Consider the following 16983-nt stretch of genomic DNA (forward strand, 5'->3'; position numbering starts at 1 on the left):
ACCTTCAAGGATTCCTCTTAACCACCATCTCCTTTCACTTTGTTCTCTTAGGTGGAGAAATCTATGTATTGATGTTTCTCCCTATTCCTGAGTGTTTCTGGTACGCCGATCTTTGTTTGGGCATAGGGGCATTAATTGTCAGGGATACGAAGTTTGCTTGTATCACACTCCTCTTCCTCCCTATGGGTCCTCTCTTCATATCTTTGCAGTATCTGTTGTCGATGTTGTTCTCGGTTGTTTTCCTCCCATTGGTCTTGTAGTTCAATTAGATTCCTTTCCAACAACCTTGGAAGAATTTCGAGAAGATCGAAGACCACAATGCTCACTGTGAGTTCGCCATGTATCGTGCCTTCATGGACCGCATGCTTGTGAGCTTCCTTCTGCACATACTAAGTTACTGAAACCTCCCACAAATCTACCAAGTCTTTCATCAATTGATCCTCTTGTACTTCCCCTTGTGTTACTTCTTCTTGAGTGTCACTTTTGATTACAAGAAATTTTTGTTGGAATGACTGGCCCATTATGCATGCCTATCGCTTGCTACCATATTGATCTTTCGAGTTCATATCGATAACGACCCCAAAATGTTTACTCCCTACAAGGTATGTTCTTTAACTACCAGGAGTAAATAGGGAATGTACAACACATGAACAACATAGCACATAGAACTTACAACAACATATGGCAAAATGATATACCTTTATTTCCAACATGTAATGGATACAATAGTGGTCAATACCATTCCTGATATAATATATATGTACCACCCAGTGCTTTCTTGAGATACCAACCGTCAACGACTACCAATTAACTCCTACGGGAACATTACATTGCCATTTATTTAAAGCTAAACATAACAAAGCATTATTTAACACAATATATTTGTCATCTACAGACACACATAGCACAACACAAAAGACACAACAAGAAACAAAACATAATATGTATTGGTAGGTAATTCTAGTTCCAAGTATCATGGATCGACAACTTCATCATTTCTTTGGGAAAGCTCCTAAGATAACATGCAATATTACCATACCTCTTATAAAATTTATATGACCATGTGACAAGCCATATGCTTCTCCATTTGTGAAAATAACTAGTAACCAATTATGAATTTCTCTTTGTCTCAACACATATTTTTGAAGCTACGACTTAGGTATCCCATGGAGATCATTAATCCCTTCAAAAGGACAACTCATATTTTATCAAAGATAAAACATTATCTCTAGCTCAAGGATCAATTTGAAGGTAATTTATCTTAAAGATCACTACTGATTCAAATTTGGAACCCACCTTGTTGAGTTATGTTACATCCATACTAATACCAATATATTCCATGTATGTAATCTTATTGTTCTTTATTGCATACTTACACTTATCATCATGTAATTAATTACTAATCAATGCAATAAATTGCTCTTATACATGTCCATCCTTTTGAACATAACACCAATAGTAATGTGACATGGTGAGGAAAAAGATAAAGCGGGTCAAAGTATCTAAAGGGGTTCAAAGAATCTAAACTTAGCAAGATTTATGCATGTTGAAAAACTTCATAGTTTGTTCATAAGAATCAATTGATTCTCTATTCCAGGTGATTGATTCATATTTAAGATAATCATACTTCCAATCACTTACAAAGATAGGATTATCCCTACACCAATAAGGATTATCATTTCTCATATCAACTGGAGCATTAGATTCATCATAAATGCTATTTTTCCTTACATTCATTTTTTCATAAATGTCTTGGCATCTCCCACATAATGACTAGACCTCTTCTCAAAATCAGCATCTCTAATCATTATAATCTCTTCAAAGGGTTGCAAATAAGTCTTCCACAATAATTGCACCATCAAAATTTTGCATCTCTAACCCATACTCCAAAGAGTTATTCAAGCAAAAGGTTGTCCATTTCCATGTGAACATGTGTCCTTATCAATATTTAGTTTCTACACTTTGTACAATCTGATCAAGTTTTTGATGAGCATAGCTTTTGGCAATCGGCCAAGGAGATTGTGTGGGTAATTATCTATTATATTTTTTCTCTCATTTCCATTTTGTTTCTTTATTTTTATTCACACTTGTTTATGTAAAACTTAAAACTTAATGCTTAATGTTTCAGCTTGTGATCACAGTTCATACAGCCTCTTGTTGTTCTCCTACGAGTTGTTGATGGAGAGAAGCCCACAATGGGCTACATTTATGAGGGAATGGACAGGGTGAAGGAGGCCAATAGAGCCATTTATTTAGGGAATCAGGCTAAGTATGGTCCCATATGAGAGGTCATTGATTGATGAGGGCACAACCTGCTTCACAGGTCTATACATGTAGCTACCTACTACCTTAATCTAGTGTTCCAATTTTGCCCAGATTTCAAGACCGATGACGAGGTGTGGAGTGCGCTCTACGAAGTTGTAGAGTGAGTGTCCCTTGATTCATCAGTTGGAGCACACATAGTCCATGAGATAGAGATGTTTAGGAATGCACAATGAGACTTCTTCTCATGAGACATATGCAAACATAACCATGCCAAGTAAAAATCTATTCAAGGCATAGTTTAAAATTTAAATCTTAAACTTTTCTATCTATGATTATATTACCATTACTGTAAACTCAAAGTTATAGAATAAAAATGATTTTTATTATTTTTCTTTCTAGATGCATGGTGGGAGATGTTTGTTAATAAGGTGTCAAATCTACAGAAGATTGTAGTTTGTATCTTGATCCAACCATGTAGTGCTTCAGGATGTGAGTGCAATTGGAGCATGTTCGAACATATTCACTCCAAAAAGCACAATAGGTTGGCGGTGCAAACATTGAATGATCCTGTGTATGTTCATTACAACCTTTGCCTCCATCACAGATAGATCTTGGGCACTGACACATCTCCTATCACTTTTGAGGAGAGGCAGAGGTAGTAGCAATGGCAAAGGAGGAGGCTAGAGCATGAGGAGACCCATTGGAGGACCCCGAGCCCAAGGATGATGTGGATGAGGATGTTGATGTCACTGAGGTTCAATCTGAGACACATCTAGATATCATGGTTGCAGAACATTCTAGGACCTATCTTAGGCGCACACGTAGGATGGTTGTGGGGTCGAGTGATCACTGATATTGGCTCCTCTAAACCTTAGACTTCTAGGCTCTAGCTTTTATATTGATATATGTTTTGAACTTTGCATGCCATGGATTTCATATTTCATGAATTTTGTAGACATTTGACACTATTTATATTTTTAATGTTATTTAGTTTAGCTTATTTTCTTCAGCTCAAGCCTAAAATTTGCATTTATACTTATATGATCAATGTAAACTTGTGTATGTGTTCAAAGTAGCTTCTATTTGATGAGATTATTGTGTCTTTAAGGTTTATTTATTAAAGGATGCATGAAATAGGTTTTAATTCCTTGAAAACCTTTGAATTTATTGGGTTTTTCAATTCGCTGAGTCTTGGATGAGTTTTTGCCGAGTCTGAGTTTGAGTAAAAAAATCAGCTTACCGAGTTTGAGTTGAGTCCGAGTCTTGTAACTATGCATATAAGTAATCATAACAAATAGAGAAATAGTTAGATCTATTCTCATCACTATCAACAAAATAAGGGAGTTCAGCATGAAAATAAATGTGTAGACTTCGCAAATGCATATTTGTCTTCAAACCCATATTTAGCAAGCAACAAATTAATGCCTAAAACATTGTTCTTATCAACATATTTTTATCATATGAATTAATTCATCATACTAAACCCTTGAGCATGTACGTACCTCCTAATGTATACCATTGCCACAAAATAGATCTTAGCATATCTCAACTTCTTCATCATAGCTTGCATTTTCATTTTGTTTTATGAATACTTCATCCATACATTGCATGCATTTCTTTTACTCATAGGAGACATCCAAACCATTATTATTTACAAACATACTCACTGTTGCATCTTCTTCATATTCCTCATGTCTTCGATTAAGACTTCACTATTCTTTTGTTTCCATGGAGTTTTTTAGGACTTGAATAATTCCATGATGATTTAGCTGTAACTACATTCCTATCCTTGTTCACTTAGTTATCTTCATTGTCCATTATTGGCTATTCATTCACAAGAGATATTATACAACTATCAACACATGGAGGGACAATTCTTTTCATTATAAAATATTTAAGTTTTTTCTTAATATCTCTTGCCATAACATATACTTGTTGAAGTGAGGTAGAATTTTTCTCTCAATAGAAAACCCTTTTTTTTTATCAAATGCATCTAGATAGAAAACCAAACACATTGAATCATTTGGTCTAACATCTTCTTGAATATCTCTAATATCCTTTATGAATCACATATTGAAAATAGGGACCATATTCTTTTCAACTTTTTGAATGTGAATGAGTCCATTAATCAATGAATACATTTTCATTCCTTCACCAAATTGTTTTACAAATACTGCCATGAACTCCTACATTGAAACAATAGAAAAAAAAGGAAACTTAGAGGATCAATCCCTCATGTTTCCCTTCAAAAATTGCACAAATAATTTCATGATAATATCTCTTCCTCAAACTCAATCTCCATTGAATTCTTGAAGATGTTTGCTTGCTAATTCAAAGGCAACTCCTCTAAACTTGGGAAGATGGTCTCTAACCATATTTAGAATGTGATCTAGATAGTTTGAGACTCCAACAAAACCAAGTGGTTTGTACCATACAACAAAGAAAGTCATTCTCTGAGGGCATGGCTTATGCTCATGTATATTATACATAGTAACATTTGAGTATGTAGAGGCAAGGTCAAAGCTACACTCTATTTTTAGATATAATCATCAATGAAAACCTATGTCGCTCATCATCATTTTTGTCACAAGTACTATTTATCAAGCCTTTTATGTATATAAATATTCACAAATTATTTTTACATTACAATGCTCTCATCCTTAAAAAAAATATATAAAGGAAAAATAGAATACCTAGAAAATACTATATCTCATACAATTTCTGTTTCTATTTGGATGCATTGTAGATCCTATGCCAAACATTTAAATATTTAGAAATACATGTTTAATTAGATAGCCAAGCCATCACCTTTCAAACAGGACTAAATTTTGAATAGACCATTAATATTCAAAGTTACAATAATCTTATGAATTCAAGGCTACAATAGAGTTTTCACAAAATATTACTAGGGTTGTATCAATGGAGTCACCACTCTTAATGAGAAATGAACTCTAAGCAATATGAAATTCCTTCAAACTTTGTGACTATTCCCAGCTAATGAATTTGTTCTAAGCAATTCCATAACAAAGGCACCAATGCATTGGTTCTTCAACTTGCTTTCAAAAATCTCTGAGTTGTAAATTCTTATGATTAAGACTATGGAGAAGATAGAATAATGAACAAGCAATGGGCATATCTCTCCTAAACCTCATGCTCTACAAAACCTAGGTATGTATATCTAAACAACGTTGAATTGTGCCCCTTTGGGACGAGCTACACACTTCATAGATTAATTAGAGCAATTATGCCCCTATTGACTTTTACAATTTCAAAAATCAATACAATTATTTTAAGGTTAAACTCATTTTAATACAACAGTGTTTCTTTTGGGCTCTCCCTATTGCTAAAGATTTAATGTCAGTGATCTCTGGTAGCACCTTAGTTGGTAATTTCTGCGAATCGGCCATTGGAGGAGATAGTGTGTTTTGAACCTAATAAGCCTGATGATTTTAAGAAGGACCCGGTTGTTTGCCACTACTGTGTGGATGGGGGAGTGGCGGAGTATTTGAAAAATTTAAGGGGCATGATAAACAACTATCAATTCAATTTGCCACATCTTGGAATAATTGAAGGGTTGTAATCGAGGGTATCTCTTTTGAAGTTTCTGAGGAGGTCATCACTCAAGACACTGGCCTTCCCCTGGAAGGCCGGAGATGGAAGTTGTCTAGCCATGTTTCCCACAATGATAGCCTTAACAAATTCTTCAAGGGGAAGGAAGCCCCTACCAAGTTGTAGGGCAACTTTGTCAGAGAGGAGCTTCAACACCTATGGAATCTGGTATGTTTAATGATTATGAAATATTTTACCCTTGAGGGCCTTCATAAAGTTTACTACTACTATCATATGCCTTTGTTGAATAATTTTAGACATCATGATCTTATTTGCCTTCCTTTTTACCTACTAAATTCCTTGGAAAGCTCCAATAAAAAGGCCCTAGACTTTAAAAATGAGGACAAAAGCCCAATCCCACTTCACTGGGGTATGATTTATAGGCTTTATTCTTACTACTCGACCTTATGCCCTGTGCGCAACATTATGTTGATTCAGCCCCCTCTACATGCTTCTCACCCCTTGTTTGCATTTGCGAGTGGAATTGCCCTCTCTAGATTTTTCCAGCTTTCCACTAAAGCCTTTGCTTCTTTCCCCCTCCCTTCTTCTTCTATGACCATTACAGAGTTGAGCCCCCCTAACTTGTCCTCTCCTACTACTCTTAATGATTGGAGAACCATTTTCTCCAAGGAGAAGGGAAAATCTGCTGAAAAAAGGAAGAAGAATCATAATTGATAACTCTGTCTTTGAGGATTTGGACGAAGATGACCCTAATGTGGAAATTGAGGGAAGGAGAAGGTCACGACGACTTGTCTCTTGAGGCGCTAGAGGGAAAAGAGAGAAGCGACCTGTTATTGAAATGGAAGAGGACACTAAAGGGGGTCATGGAAATGGTGGAAACTTAAATGTTCTTGTGGAAAAGGATGTGGATGCAGGGGATATTGGTGCTGGCAACGAAGGTCATGTTTTCCCTCTGTTGGGCCCTCGTGATATGACTAAAGGGAATGTGGACCCTACTGATAAATTAGACGAAGTGGCCTCGAAGGAAATTCTGAAAAAGTTAGACCCTATCATTGCAATGGTTTCTGATTTCGGTGATGAGGGGGGTGAGGAGAAAGAAGGGGATGATTTGAGGGGTGTTATGGAAAAGATTGACAAGGGAAAGAAAGGTGGTAAGAAAAAATGAGACAAGAAAAGAGAAAAAAAAGTGTTGTCACTCTATTGAAAAGGATTAGCAACATGGGAAATTGGAAGAGATTTCTAAGTTGATTGACCAACTTAGGGTTTGTGAATTACAAGCCCTAAAGCATGAGGTTCGAGATCTGAGGAGTTGCATGGATAGTCATGAGATGAATGTTGAATTGCAGGCTCTGAAGAAAGAGATAAAGGATATGAAGAGTAGATGGGATGTAAGGGACAAACAACTGGCTAGCATCAAAAATTTTGCATCAAAAATTTTACATAGTTCGACTACGACTTTATGCCTTCTACTGGACAAGGTTGTCGATGGGGATGATGACAAACAGACTCGCAAGGAACTTTACAAGTTCCTTACTGAAGATTGGGACAATGTCCTTGGTCTGGCTGGGCTTCGTAAGCCAGCTCCCTTGTTTTAAGCTTAATTTAGTTTTTAATGTCTTTATGGTTCTCTTTAGCTCTTTGGACTTACAGGGTGCTCCCCCTATTGCTTTATTTCTAGATTGTTATTAAACTCTCTCATTTTGATCTTGTTGTTAATCTGCTATTGATAACCCTCTGGCTATATTAATGGTCAATGTCCTCGTAAACATTGCTTTTACTATCAAAAACATTGAATTATGTATGAAGAATGAGATTATCATGACAACCAATAGATAACTTGTTCATGCATATAGATAAGGATTTGAAAATGATTCTACAATATCAACTTTTATATTACCCTTAATGCATAGATAGGAACATAACACCTAAACTAGTAACATGCAACACTAAAGTGTAATTTTTCATTCTAAATTTTTGAGTGGATAGGGATACTAACAAAGATTGGTGCCTAATCCTTGGGAGTGTGATGGAAATGACCCTCACACAGCTCTCACATGATGGCTCACACCCACACACCTACGCTATGATATAAGACAAACAAATTTCTACAGACTTCCTTTCAAAGCAGTGGTAGGAATAAAACAATAAATAACTAGATTCTGTAATAGAACATGTTGGGCGACATGAACTTCAAGTAAACCAGTAAATAGATAGAGCAACACAAAATTCATTCCTTTTATTCATTTATATGTTAGAACACAATACAAATAGGTAGATAATCTTCGTTTACAAATTGGCATTTGACGATCACTAAGAAATGCAGCTCACGACTCTGATCACTTTCCTCTTACCAGTTTAATTCCTTCTACATCACCTGTCTATGTTCTCCCTTGAATGTGCTCGATTTTCCTCTTTTATTCTTGTTAATACATCCGTCAACTATTATCCTTCTGCTCACTTATTGTTGGGTCACAACTGGCACATATTTGGCCAAGCAGTTTCCTCCTTCCACGAGCCCTCTTGCCTCCTATTTTGGGCTCACGAACTCAGCCTGCTTCTCTGTTATTCAGCCTCTCACCATTCGGCCATTCTCTCTTCTCTATCACCCAACCTTTCCACTTCCCTTTCAAGTATTCTTCAAGTCACCTTTCCATCCGTTGTGTTTCCACCATTCCACTGTTCCAACCAGGGATAACTTTAAGAACCCCCCCCCCCCCCCCGACAACTGTGTAAAATCTTGGCGACTCAAACATTATTTTCGGGGGGAAATTTTCATATCGATGGCGATTTTTTTTTTCAAAATAGGGCAAAAAATTATTTTGTATTGGTGATTTTTTTTCTAGGGTGCGAAAATGCCATAAATTTCTAGCAAATAATACCTTGTTCTTTGGGGAAAATATTTATTGTGTGAGGCGAATAATTATTGTTAAAAGGAACAAATATATAATTGTATGAGCGAAAATTTTTACTCCGAAGGAAAAATTATTTAAATGTATTGGCGATTTTTATCCACCTCTTGAAAATTATTTAAATGTATTGGCGATTTTTATCCATCGCTTCAAATTTTTTTAATTTGTTTTGGCGAATATTTTGTTATTTATGGTACAATATATAATTCATTGGCGATTTCATAAATTCATTGCCATTAATAGACAAGGCACATCACATCACATCACATAATACATTGAGTCTGGACTCTATATGATGTATCAATAAGTGCAGCCTCTTTGACACGTAAAGGGTGACACATACCTAGAATCTATCAATGATTTTAAACCGTTTGATGATCGTATATCAATGGCTGAAGTTTTATTTCGGCCCAATTTTCTGAAGAGAACATAGCTCACCAGAAAGTGCCCGGAATGGAATTGGATTCAATAGACATGTATCAAATGTCACAAATCACGATCGATAATTTCATTCATTTAATATATATATTTTCACTTATGGAAATCCACTTTGTCCCCATGACTTCCAATGTGATACTTGCCAATTTGGTACTGGTTCATAGCTGTTTCCAATTTCGCACACTCGTGCATTTATGGGAAAGATTTGCAGAGATACGAAAGATTTAAAAAAATTTATAGCAGTTAATACTGTTAAAGAAGTAATTATTACAATCAAGAGCTTCAACAATTTATATACGATCTCTGCTTCTTTCATCTTCAATTAGCCTTTTCCATTTAGTAGATAAATCGTCAGAGCTCGTGGTATTTTAGGTTTATAGGCTCACTGCTCAGGTTGTTTAATTTGTTAATCTATTTTCTCAAGATGGACACTCCCATCCGCTTGAGAAGCATTTTTGCAGAGGACCAAAGGGCCTTTCTAGGCTCCGTTAGAGACCCAACCCTCTAATCAGTCTGCAAGGAGGTTGGGTTGTTCACCAATGAAGTTGTGCAGATGGTGTTGGACAGAGAATTTCTGTGAAACGAAAATAGGTACTGTGTTAACACGGACCTTACATCCCACTTCTTAGCATCTCTTCTGGACTTGGGAGGAGACAAGGTGGATATGTTGATGTTGTTGAGGAAGCTTTTTAAGGAAGACTTCCTCGGAGACGACATTACTCTTGTCGTTCTTGCAGAAGTAGGGGTGGGGATCCCTTGGGTGAGTGATTTATCCAAGCTTCTCCTCCCTCACCAAACACTGCCAGTGGCTAGGCAACCGTTTCTCCTAAACTTGAATGCGGAGCAGCTGACGCGTCACAGAAAATGGGCGTGGATTGGCAGGGACTTCCTCCGGAAATGATTCCTCCTGGACGACTTTCCAAACTACATGTGGCTTGAAGAATTCTCTCATCTTATGTTGTCTGAAGAATTCTACATGGAAGGAGGGCCAGATTCTTAAGGAAAAATTGTAAACAATTCCACTACCTATAGGTTTTTTTTTCCTATGTCCTTGAACCCTAATAGGCTGAGTGCCAGTGGCTCACTCATTTTGGCTTTTAAGTTTTTGGGGGACTCAAGTCTCTGACGAAAAAATTGTAAATTTCAAAAGCATAAATATTAATGATAATTTTTCAAATTCCAGTTTGTTTCACTTTGCTTCTTACAGTCTTATGGATATAAAAATGCTTTCTATAATTCTATTTCATTTTTATTAATTAATTTCTTTCAAATGCTTTTTGTATATGAGCTACGTTATTTCAATTATTTGTTAAACAATGGAAATAAATTTAATACCGTGATCTTTTTATGTAATGCTATAAAAAAAAAATTCAATTCGTTCCATTAATTATTTGTACATTGATTATGGTTGATTATAATTTTATAAATATATACTATTACTATATAGTCATTCAAAATACAAAATTTTAAAAGTTGCAAGATGCAAAAGTTTATCGATCAAGGTTTTTTCATTCAATTAATTGAAACGTTTCAAGATACAAAATTTGTCCACAGCTTATAGCAAGTAGACAAAAAAACTAGTTCATTGCCGATAGGCCGCTCACTCAGTCTCACTATCCCCCTGGGTCGCTTCCTCCCAGTCCCTTCCCTCCTCAGAGGTCGATGCTTTGGCTTTCCCTTTTGTCACTTTAGCTTTCATTTTTGGAATGCAGTTTAGGAAACCGAAGTCGGGGTCGCCCTCCAAGCTTGCCAGTAGTTGTATGGCCCTTCCTTCTTCAACCCTATCTCTCAATGCCCTACCAACCTCCATCCTTGCCACCACATGCAAAGCATTCAGGACTTCATCCACCCTCATTAATTTAACAAAGAGTTTCATCACTTCCCACCCCACTCAAGCTCATTCACAGCACTGGTATTTGATTTCATCCTCTGGGCCACGAATAAAAGGAAGCAATTCCTCTTGGTTGTCCCCTTCCATAATTCGAATGCCAACTCTCGACACCACCCACTCCAAGATTGAATCCAGGTTAATCAAAAACTCCCCATCAATCAATTTGACCAATGTGAGTTTTACCTTTTCCACCTCCGGTTCGAATTCACAAGCCCATGCCATGATCAAAGAGTAAACCTCCATGTTAGTTCGATACCGGTGACTAATATGTGCCACCTCCTCCACAAGCATCAGTCGAGCTACCACCCACAACTTCTCCTCCTTAAACTTGAACAGTCCTTGCATTCGTTTATTAGATACTTTGCCCAAAATGGGCACCAACTTCTTGTCTGTTCGAAGTGTGAAATTGGCCTCCATTGTCTTACAAAAGGTACGATTCTACTAACTACAAATTTGTTCTGCACTTGCAGTTGCTTCAAAGCAAAAAGTGGTACACAGATGAAAAGGTAAAAAAATCTGCCTCCATCTTAACTCTTATAGGCCAAGTAATGAATGTGCACAATAAGACATTAATGCCATGAGATCAGGAAAAAGATTTCCTGCCATCCTCCCCTTCCTCCTTTCGTGTGGCATGCCACAAACAACTCCTTGTGCAACAATTAATCGCCACCTTGGCATTTGTACTTTCCAAATCTGCTCACCTTAATAGGTTGAGGACTGCAGTTGCACATTTTTTTAAATTAATAGACTAAATTTATGTTGAAATTTTATATATATTTTTAAACTATTTTTGAAAATGATATATCGTAAACATATTTTCAAAGAATTTTGTTAAATGTTAAATTGATATTTTAGATTTAATATTAAATGTTTTCTTTTTAATATTAAACTTTTACCTTTCAAATTGCATATCAAAATTTATATTTTTATTTAGTTATTTGTTTTATTCTAGAAATTAAGTTTCATGTTTAATACTATTTTTGAATTTAAAATTTTACAAATAATATTAACATTATATTTAATAGTTATCTCAAAATATTGCACATCTTTAATTACAAATAATATTTATTATTAACATTATATTTAATAGTTAATAGTTATCTCAAACTATTGCTCAATGCCTGGAATTGAACATTTTAAATTTAATTAAATACAATTAAGTGAAAGTCTATACTTATAGTCTATGACTCTATAGACTATAAATCTCTTTTTCGGGCAGAATTTTAAAATGATTTAGTAGACTTTAAAAACAGACCAGAAAAGTAACACGAGTATGGTAACGTGCCAGAAAAAATGGCAAAAGTCGTGGGACCCACTTCATCTAAAAATAGGTACCATCGACCATTGGATGAACAAAGATCAACGGCTAGGGTGGATTTTGGCCCGAATGTGGGAAGTGAACACCTTTCTGAGAACTTCGCCCGGAATTGGACATTTTAAATTTAATTAAATATAATTAAGTCTAAAAATCTCTTTTTTCGGGCGGAATTTTAAAATGATTAAATAGACTAAAAATCAAACCGGAAAAGTGACACGAGTATGGTGACATGCCAGAAAAATGGCAGAAGTCGTGGGACCCACTACATCTTAAAACAGGTACCATCAACCATTGGATGAACAAAGATCAACGGCTAGGGTGGATTTCGGCCCGAATGTGGGAAGTGAACACATTTGGGAGAACTTCGCCCGGAATTGGACATTTTAAATGTAATTAAATATAATTAAGTCTATAAAGTTTTTTTTCGAGCGGAGGTTTGTAATGATTAAATAGACTAAAAATCAAACCCGAAAAGTGACACGATTATGGTGACGTGCCAGAAAAATGGCAGAAGTCGTGGGACCCACTACATCTTAAAACAGGTACCATCAACCGTCGGATGAACAAAGATCAGCGACTTAAGGTGGAATTCGGCCCGAATGTGGGAAGTGAACACATTTGGGAGAACTTCGCCCGGAATTGAAACGTTTTAAATTTAATTAAATATAAGTAAGTCTATAAAGCACTTTTTCGGACGGAAGTTTAAAATTATTAAACAGACTTAAAAAACAGACCCGTAAAGTCACAACAGGTACCTTGGTCCCTCGTCTATTGCATGAGAAAAGATCAACGGCTTAGGGTGGATTTCAGCCCGAATGTGGGAAGTGAACACATTTGGGAGAACTTCACCCGGAATTGAACGTATTACTGATTACATTTAATGTCCTCAAAATTTATACTGAAGTAGTGAATGTTTTGTCATTCGGCATCGAATACTTATTAATAATAATTAATAAAATTACAACATGATTCTTAATGTCCTGGGAATTTATACTGAAGTAATGAATGTTTTGTCCTTCGGCATCGAATAGTTATTAATAGTAATTAATATTTTGCCATTTAGGTTTTACTTTTCTATTTTTTAGAGTTTTCAAAATAAGAGACTCGTAAATCATAATTGTCTTTCATTTCTTGGACAAACCTGTAAATCAAGGGAGATTCAGAAATAGCTACTAGATTGAGGAATGCAAGTTGCAACAGAGACTGTCTGCACCAATCTAGTGAAATAGAAATTCCAATTTCCGGGTAAAATCTAGAACACCTACATCCCGCCTTTTTTGCTTTTGGTAATCCCGTGGTCCAATTTGAGGGTTAGCATTTTCAGGTTTTTATCTAGCATTATTTTGAATTATTAACAATAATAGTGATGGGGAAAATGGGAAGCAGTAGTTCTACAAGAAGCCAAGTGAAAAACAAAATGTACCTAACCGAACTGGTTAAAACACCAAGTTTCACTGATGAATACCATGATATTTATGACCCTTCCATCCATGGTGAAAAGCATATCATAGATATTAGATATACATTGTCTAGTAAGGCGGCAGATGCATCCAAGGCAAAATTTATTGTTTTCAACCCAATGTTACAACAAAAAACAAATAAAATCGCATCGTGGGATGTTGGATTGGGAAGCATGGTGTTACCTGAAGTATTACCTTGCCCTGATTTTGTCATGGTCTGCGCCGAAAATTATGATGAAGATAAAAAAGCAATTGTCAATAAAAATACAAAAGAGGAAATTTCGTCCATAAACGAGGGAGAATTTGCTCGTTTGTTGAACCTAGGATTTGAAGCCCAAAACTCAAACGTCCAAATTGACCTAGGAAAGCTGGCAGAGAATTATGAGAGTCTTGATCCAAGTCACAGAGATTCATTTATCAAAGCTCTAATAAAGATTGGTACTGGTATTGTGTTGGATCAGAATCATAAGCCTCCTTATGATTCTAAAATTTTTGTTCCATGGGTTGGGGATACTATTTCCTTGTTGTCATTTTGCCTGGGATTGGAAAATGATAGGGAAGTGGGTGCAAGCCTTCTTGAATTGATTTATAATATCCATTGTGCAGGTCAGCCAGTAAGATATAATTTTATTGAGCACATTGTAAAATCCATGCAAAAACAGTTACTAATGATCAAAAAAGGTTCCTGTAAGACATTTAGGTTCTCATCCTACTTGTGCTATCTCCTTCTATCCAAGTATCATGCAATATTTGAGACCAACAAGCTTCAAATTGTGAGCTATAAGATCGATGAGAAGACTGGGAAGAGAACAGAGTGTCCAATATACGAATGGACCCCAAAGATAAGGATGCATGATAACAGAAAGAACTACAACCATTTTGTAGACTTCTTTTTGGTACCAATGTATAATGAAATTACAAGCACTCCAATGCCTAGGTTGCCTGTGTCTTGTAGAGATTGCATTCAACTCGGAAGTCAAATAGAATTGGCTGACTGGTTCTTCATGGAAGAATTCACTATGTTAAGGTTTTACGGATCGGCAGTAAAACCATATAGACTTCCAATACATGTGACAGAGAGGGTATTTGCATTAGAGTATGTACGACAATTGGAGAGCACAGATAGACACTTCCATGTCAGCAAAAGAAGAGCATATTTCCTTCCTTGCCTTTCTCATGTGGAGGTTCACATTTGAGAGAAAAGCATTCATTGTGGCACATGATTTCTTGACAGTTTTTAACTTTGGTGATGAGGGTCTCCGGTAGTATGATCCAATCGGTGTAGTTCAAGCAAGGCTTAAGAAAAATGGGAACTCTTCAACGTTATGTCAACATGAAAGTAAGCCATTGCTAGAAAAGCTTAGAAACAAGGACTCCTGGGATGAGGTTAAAAAAGAGATGGAGAAAATTGCAGCTGACAATAACATTTCAACAGAAGAAATTTCATCACAAATTATGGCATTGCAAATGCACACAGAGAGGACAACAAAGGAGAGCCAGGGCATCCAAAATAGGAGGTCCTACAATTTCTACCTAAAATCTGCTAATCCATATAAAAAAACTATTCCCAAATCAATTATGCATGAATGTAAAGAGAATTTTTTCACTCAAACCAAAATAAATGATTTTTGGACTATGAGGAGGAATCTCAGTGAACCAAAGACAAGTGCAGAATTTGAGAGCATCGATGAGGATGTAGAGTTTAGCAAATTGTGGGATATGGAGCATGGCGGGACTGAAGGTGATGATGATGAGTATGAGGTTGCCGTTGAACCCCCTCCAACAACTAGTACAGTCCCTAAAATATTAGGTGGAGTCAGTGAGTCCATGAAAGAAAAATATAGAAAAGGGGAAAACCTTGTGGAAAAAATGGGTTTTGAAGGTGGTGGTCTAGGTCCCAGAGGAGAGGGCATTTGGTATCCACTTCAGGTACAACTTCCATCACAGTCAAAATCAAAAGGTCCTTATAAACCAGTCATTGGACTTGATTCTTCAGATTCATCAGGGATAGGTACTACTCATTACGCTCAGGGTCCACCTACATTTGTTTCAGGTTCAAATCCACAACCACCACCACATCATGGTATTCCCATTGGTGGTGAATCAAGTGCCACTGCCACTGGTGGGGAATCTGGGGATAGTATTCCTATTAATGTTCAGTCAAGTGTCATTGTGATTGGTGGGGTTGGCATGGGTACTACTACTGATACTAGTTGTCTTGGTGTTGGACAAGGGCAACAACAAAAAATCTCTCGCAAGAGGCCACTAGAGGTAGATACTCAATCTCATACTATTGAGAATCCTATATCAAGTGCCACTGACACTACAAATCAGTCATTTGCAGCTTCAAATCACACACCTCAAAAGACTATGAAAACTACACATGAAAGTGTCAGTGGGAGTGGGACAGCATCAGGAACTGCTGTTGGTAATCCTCGTCAAGCATTAGTTAAAACCACAGGAATAAGTGGAACTGGAGCCTATGGTATTCCTATGTCACCTTTCAAACATTTTTTTGCTTCAGCAAGCCCAGATTTTCAATTTCATGATTACTATGGAAAATATGAACACACAACAAAAGCAAATAAAGAAAAAAAGAAAGCATTTCATAGGAATTCTGTGTCTGAAGTTGTAAACGAACAGCCTGCAAGGAACAGGATATTTCCAACATATGACCCACAGAAAGATATGATGGATTTCATGGTTCTTATGCCCCCGGACACATCTAAAGATAAAAATCCACCACACAGTCAGATAGATCCCTCTCAATTTCAAGTTAGCACCCTCCAAATGGATTTTTCCAAAGTACATAATGTGGACAAAATTAGTGTGTCAAAAAGGACTAACGAAGTGGTCTACACTTCACTGCTAAAGGTGGAGAGAGAAAAAAATAAACTGGAGAAACAAATAGAAAAGTTACAGGCAGACCTGGAAAACAAAAAATCAAGGAGGAAAGCAACAGATAGCAAGTGCAATGATTTACAGAAAAGGATTAAAAATTCTGGCTCTGCAGTAGAAATTGCAAAGCAGGAGAAGAAGGATGCAAAATTGAAGGACCCGACTGAAAAACTGGCTAAAAGCAGTAAAAAAATTGTTGAGGAAAAAGCCAGTTTTCAAAAATTATACAAAAGT

The sequence above is a fragment of the Cryptomeria japonica genome, chromosome 8 (genome assembly GCF_030272615.1).
Source record: "Cryptomeria japonica chromosome 8, Sugi_1.0, whole genome shotgun sequence".
NCBI classification, from domain to species: Eukaryota; Viridiplantae; Streptophyta; class Pinopsida; order Cupressales; family Cupressaceae; genus Cryptomeria; species Cryptomeria japonica.